This window comes from Panthera tigris, chromosome D4 (genome assembly GCF_018350195.1).
Source record: "Panthera tigris isolate Pti1 chromosome D4, P.tigris_Pti1_mat1.1, whole genome shotgun sequence".
Lineage (NCBI taxonomy): Eukaryota > Metazoa > Chordata > Mammalia > Carnivora > Felidae > Panthera > Panthera tigris.
The window spans coordinates 31,825,032-31,831,425 of record NC_056672.1 but is presented as its reverse complement, the minus strand read 5'-3'; the positions used below and the strand labels follow the sequence as shown (position 1 = coordinate 31,831,425).

The following is a 6,394-nucleotide window of genomic DNA, read 5'->3' as shown; positions in this document are numbered from 1 at the left end:
ATAATTTTATCTTCTGTTTCACCTATTATCTCCTCTGCTTCTTTCATCCTCGCTGTCACTGTACCTAGTTTATTTTGCATTTCATTTATAGCATTTCTTAATTCATTGTGACTATTTCTTAGGTCTTTGATCTCTGCAGCAATAGATTCTCTCCTGTCTTCTATGCTTTTTTCAAGCCCAGCTATTAGTCTTATGATTGTTATTCTAAATTCTTATTCAGATATATTGTTTATATCTGTTTTGGACAATTCTCTGTCATTTTTTCCTGAATTTTCTTTTGAGGCAAATTCTTCCATTTCATCAGTTTGGCTAGGTTTCTGTCTTTTACATGTTTTATTTTTTTATTTAAAAAAATTTTTTTTAATGTTTATTTATTTTTGAGATAGAGAGAGAGACAGAGCATGAACGGTGGAGGGTCAGAGAGAGAGGGAGACACAGAATCTGAAGCAGGCTCCAGGCTCCGAGCTGTCAGCACAGAGCCCAACGCGGGGCTGGAACTCACGGACCCTGAGATCATGACCTGAGCCAAAGTCGGACGCTCAACCGATTGAGCCACCCAGGCGCCCCTCTTTTACATGTTTTAATAACTTGTTACATGTCCTGCACCTGCAAGTACTACTATATTAAAAAAGGGTCACACACTGTCCAGAGCCTGGCACTTTAGGAAGTGTTTTTGAAGTGTGTTGCATGCACTCTGTTGTTGCGTATTTGGCTGCTCTGTCCCACTGGTCAGTCCTCTGCAAAGCTCCTCCTTGCTAGTAGTGGTGGAGTATTTGGACCTTCAACTAGGTGTGCTTTGATTTGTTCGTTGAGGTAACCCTGGAAAAACAGGAAAGGAGGGGGAAGCCTGATCCCATACAAAAGAAAAATGAAAGGGAAGAAAAGAAGACCAAGCAGAGAGTCAAGCAAACTATAATGCTTAATCCAGAGAAAGAAAGGAAAATAAAGAAGCAGAAAATATAGAAAAGGTGTAAAAAGAATAGAGTAAAAATGCCTGATTAAACAAACAAAACAGAAAAAAAAATAGTGTGTGTGTATATATATATATATATGTACATATATGCATACATATGTATATACATATATGCATACATATGTATATATATATGTATGTATATGTATGTATGTGTATGTATATATGTAATATAATATGTATATATGTAATAATATATGTAATATAATATGTATGTATATATGTAACAAGAATTGACCAAAAACAAATCAGAAACTATGCACCTGATTCCAAAAGAGAAAAAGAAGAGGGTAGAAGGAAAAAGAAAAGAGAAGAGAAGACCAAACAGACAAACTGACAGACGGACAAACAGATAGACAAAAACAAAAAACAGTTGTCTTTTGGTGACTGGGACCAGTGACTGTGCTGGTCTGCAGGAGAGGCCTTCTGGTTGGCTCAGTGTCAGTCTTCCTCAAGTAAGCAGTTGCCATGCAAGGAGGGGTGGGGTTTGGTGTAAGAGGTCCCGCCTCCATCGGGGGCTGCTGTGCTGCTCCCTTAAGTCCCATGTGTTGCTGTTGGGGAGAAAAATGGCAGCACTCCAATCTCTCCTTCCTGGACCGGGTGTCTCCAACCATGCTATTCAGGCAGCCCTCACAGAACTGGCGTGGGTGATCAGCTTGCCTGGCTCCACAGTTATCCTTCATCTTCTAGGTGCTTAGCTGGCATTCGAAACCCGATGTCTTAAAGGGCCCTGCACCACGCAAACCCTGTTCAGGTGTAGTGCCTTGCCGATAAAAGGCCTTTGGCTGGTGCCTGCAGGGTCTTTCATCCTTGGCAATATACCCTCTTCCCACAGAACTCAAGGAAGGAGAGTGTCCTCTCCCAGTGCTCCCCTGAGATTGCTATAGCACCCCAGGGCTGGCTCCTTCTCCATCAGGTGCATGCCTCTTCTGTAAACTGTGGCCTGAAGAAAGTCAGACTTTTGAAACCTCTGAAATTTCAGCTCCTAGGGCTGTTTGGAAAATAGAAACTGGCCTCTCCGTATTTCTCGTTCCCCAGTCCTTGGTCCGGGGAGGTTTTCCTTCATAATATTTCAATATCGTAATTTCACATCCCCTCTGTCTTTCTCTTCCTTTTGTCTCTCCACAGAAGCAGTTCCCTCCCCTTCACGCCTAAGCTGTTTTATCTCCCCCAATGCACATGCATGCACTTTGATCTCACCAAGCTTATTTCCCTCCACCTGTAGAGATCCTTCTGCCACTCCATAGATTGAATTCCTGGGTGTTCCAAGTGATCTTTATTTATTTATTTATTTATTTATTTATTAATATATGAAATTTACTGTCAAGTTGGTTTCCATACAACACCCAGTGCTCATCCCAAAAGGTGCCCTCCTCAATACCCATCACCCACCCTCCCCTCCCTCCCACCCCCATCAACCCTCAGTTTGTTCTCAGTTTTTAACAGTCTCTTATGCTTTGGCTCTCTCCCACTCTAACCTCTTTTTTTTTTTTTCCTTCCCCTCCCCCATGGGTTTCTGTTACATTTCTCAGGATCCACATAAGAGTGAAACCATATGGTATCTGTCTTTCTCTGTATGGCTTATTTCACTTAGCACCACACTCTCCAGTTCCATCCACGTTGCTACAAAAGGCCATATTTCATTTTTTCTCATTGCCACGTAGTATTCCATTGTGTATATAAACCACAATTTCTTTATCCATTCATCAGTTGATGGACATTTAGGCTCTTTCCATAATTTGGCTATTGTTGAGAGTGCTGCTATAAACATTGGGGTATAAGTGCCCCTATGCATCAGTACTCCTGTATCCCTTGGATAAATTCCTAGCAGTGCTATTGCTGGGTCATAGGGTAGGTCTATTTTTAATTTTCTGAGGAACCTCCACACTGCTTTCCAGAGCGGCTGCACCAATTTGCATTCCCACCAACAGTGCAAGAGGGTTCCCGTTTCTCCACATCATCTCCAGCATCTATACTCTCCTGATTTGTTCATTTTGGCCACTCTGACTGGCGTGAAGTGATATCTGAGTGTGGTTTTGATTTATTTCCCTGATGAGCGATGTTGAGCATCTTTTTATGTGCCTCTTGGCCATCTGGATGTCTTCTTTAGACAAGTGTCTATTCATGTTTTCTGCCCATTTCTTCACTGGGTTATTTGTTTTCTGGGTGTGGAGTTTGGTGAGCTCTTTATAGATTTTGGATACTAGCCCTTTGTCCGATATGTCATTTGCAAATATCTTTTCCCATTCCGTTGGTTACCTTTTAGTTTTGTTGGTTGTTTCCCTTGCTGTGCAGAAGCTTTTTATCTTCATAAGGTCCCAGTAATTCACTTTTGCTTTTAATTCCCTTGCCTTTGGGGATGTGTCGAGTAAGAGATTGCTACGGCTGAGGCCAGAGAGGTCTTTTCCTGCTTTCTCCTCTAAGGTTTTGATGGTTTCCTGTCTCACATTCAAGTCCTTTATCCATTTTGAGTTTATTTTTGTGAATGGTGTGAGAAAGTGGTCTAGTTTCAACCTTCTGCATGTTGCTGTCCAGTTCTCCCAGCACCATTTGTTAAAGAGACTGTCTTTTGTCCATTGGATGTTCTTTCCTGCTTTGTCAAAGATGAGTTGGCCATACGTTTGTGGGTCTAGTTCTGGGGTTTCTATTCTATTCCATTGGTCTATGTGTCTGTTTTTGTGCCTGTGTTCCAAGTGATCTAACCTGTATACAATTGTGTTGGAAGGATGAGGGGAAATCCCAACCCCCCTACTTTTCCACCATCTTTACTCCTCCCAGGGAAATCTGCATTGGGGTGTGGCCCAGCAACGCCCACTCAGCAGTCTCCCACACCATGGCTTCTGTCTAGGAGCTCGCCTGCATCTACTGGCCCTCATCCTGCATGATGATGAGGTGACAGTCTCAGAGGATAAGATCAATGCCCTTATTAAAGCAGCAGGTATAAATGTTGAACCTTTCTGGATGGGCTTGTTTGCAAAGGCCATGGCCAATGTCAATATTGGGAGCCTCATCTGCACTGTAGGGGTTGATGGACCTGCCCCAGCAGCTGGCACTGCACTGCTCCTTCTACCATGGCTGTGCCAGCTGAGAAGAAAGTGGAAACAAAGAAAGAAGAATCAGAGGAGTCTGATGATGACATAGGCTTTGGTCTTTTTGAATAAACCTCTTCTGTAAACTGTTCAATAAAAAACTGAATTCTTAAAGAAAAAATAAAATAAAATAAAATTATATACTCTGGGCAGCTAATGGCTAACTTAAGGGATCCTCTGAAAACCAGCAGGATCAATGGCAGTCTGGCCTCAGGGTAGAACGGGTTGAAAATCAGATCCAGATTCTAATTATAAGCACAGTAAAGATATAAAGGAATTTAAATTTGTAGCTTAATATGTATATACTATATTAAAACCAGGAGCCAGGTAGGAAAGAGGGCACAAAAAAATCTGTTATGAGGATATTTAAATGGGTAAACCTAAGAACCCTCAACTAAAAATTTCCCTGAAATATTCCTGGGACAGTGGAATATATCTGTTTCCTTTGCTAAAGGAAAACACCCTCCCCTTTCCTAAATCTGTACAATGCCCTCACCTAAAGCAGGTGCCTAATAAGATGATACTTGTTCTCTTTAAAAGCTGCTTCTGCCACAACTCATCACATCCAGGCCAATAACCAGGGTCATAATTCAGCATAGCCTGAGAGAAAGGGTACAGTCCCTGCTTAGGGAAGAAACAGACTACCTATTAAATGACAGAATCTGGCCATTACATATATTAGCAGAGAACAAGGGAATATGTATAGGAGTGAATTTTGAGAATATCAGATCAGGGGAATATAAGGCTGGACAGGAGAGAAGTCACAGGTATGGGGGTATCTTCCATGACTCAGGATTCAATGTTCCAGGACCTAGAGTTGCTCTAAACAAACTGTCAGGTTGGCTTCTTTAAACTTGGTCATGACAATGGCCCAGGGTATGTGAGGTGAAGTTGCCAGTTGTATTGGCATTATATTGAGCAGTGAGGACATATGGATCAGGAAGGCAAGAATATTAGAATGGATTTACTATGTACAACCTGAGAACCTGTTGCTGATTATGTTCCCTGAAAGACTCAGAGCTCACTCCTATCTCTAAGGCAATAGGAAATATACTAGTGCTGGGTATTCCAGTTTCTTTAGGAAGCTTAGTGGTGCCTGTTCTCTGCAAGTGATGCTTGTAGATGTGGAATGGAAATTAGGCTGCCTAATATTAATGAGGATAATGGGATTCCAGAATGACAGAGACCTATGGCAGGACTTAATTCTCAGAGGCAAGATGTACATAATTAACACAATGGACATCAAAATCAGAATAGCAGTTAGAGTGTATTGGCCGCGATGTACCCATAGTATTTTAGGGGCAAGATACATGGAGAACTATCAGGCATTGCTTGATTTGGATAACAGAAAATTTGAGAGCTGGAAAACTGACATCAGTGCTACAATGAAAACTCACCCAGTTTCTAGAACTAAATAGACCCAGAGTCCATTGACTGAAGGGGAGACCAGTCAAGGTGTCTTGGGGGAAAGTTGAGCTCTGAGGTTCCCTGTCTTTCTGGTTTAACAGAGCCTTAATGAGTTGACCTTCAGGGCACAGTTGAAGACACTGCTTTTAATTTGACCCTTTATTTCTGGACAGACCTAACGAAACATGTTATTTAATAATTATTTTTTATTTCATTATATTCCATGATATGCTTGTAACACAGACTCTACAGATGTACATACCAGTGGGAGTGGTTGCTTCAGGAGGGTAGACCTCAGAAGAGGTCCTTGCAGGCTCTAGGAGGAGGCTTGATGCTGTTTGGACAAAGCTTTCTGTGATCCTAGCAATCTCATGTGTGATTTAGAAGAGTGAGAGATACTGGGTTTTGATAGGCACATCCCTTGGCCTGTGGACCTCATTCTATAGGGAGTGGCATGGAGGAAGGAAAGCTATAAAATGCAGGATTTGGGGCAGGGCCTGGGTTTATGGGTGATGTGGGAAGTAGGGATGATTGAGGAACAAAAAGACTGGTGAAGCTGAAAGGAGGTAAACATGGGAGGCTGTGGTAATAGGATGAAACTGATGAGATAAGCCTTGAAGACAAGGAATTTAGATTTTTGTTTATTGGTATGGTTGTTTGCCAGTCAGACTGCATTTAGGTCTGCAGAGCCTTAAGTAAGAGCTGATTAGGACCTTGTCTGAGGCTTATCTGCGAAACTTTGAGACAGAAGACCTTCTGAAGGAAGGGGCTTAAGATTTCAGTGAGTTTGTGGTGAAGCAGAGGTCAAAGTAGACCAAAGTAGACCAAGATAATATCATAACTTGAGGAAGGAGCTTTTCCATAATATGATTCACCATGTATACCCCAGGCCTGAAACTAGAAACAAAGCCTATTTTAACTCACG

General features: G+C 41.9%; 1 pseudogene; it reads left to right on the top strand.

Moving 5' to 3' along the window:
• The first annotated feature begins 3,806 nt into the window (after positions 1–3,806).
• On the top strand, positions 3,807–4,134 carry LOC102951189 (annotated as a pseudogene).
• The last annotated feature ends 2,260 nt before the right edge of the window (positions 4,135–6,394 follow it).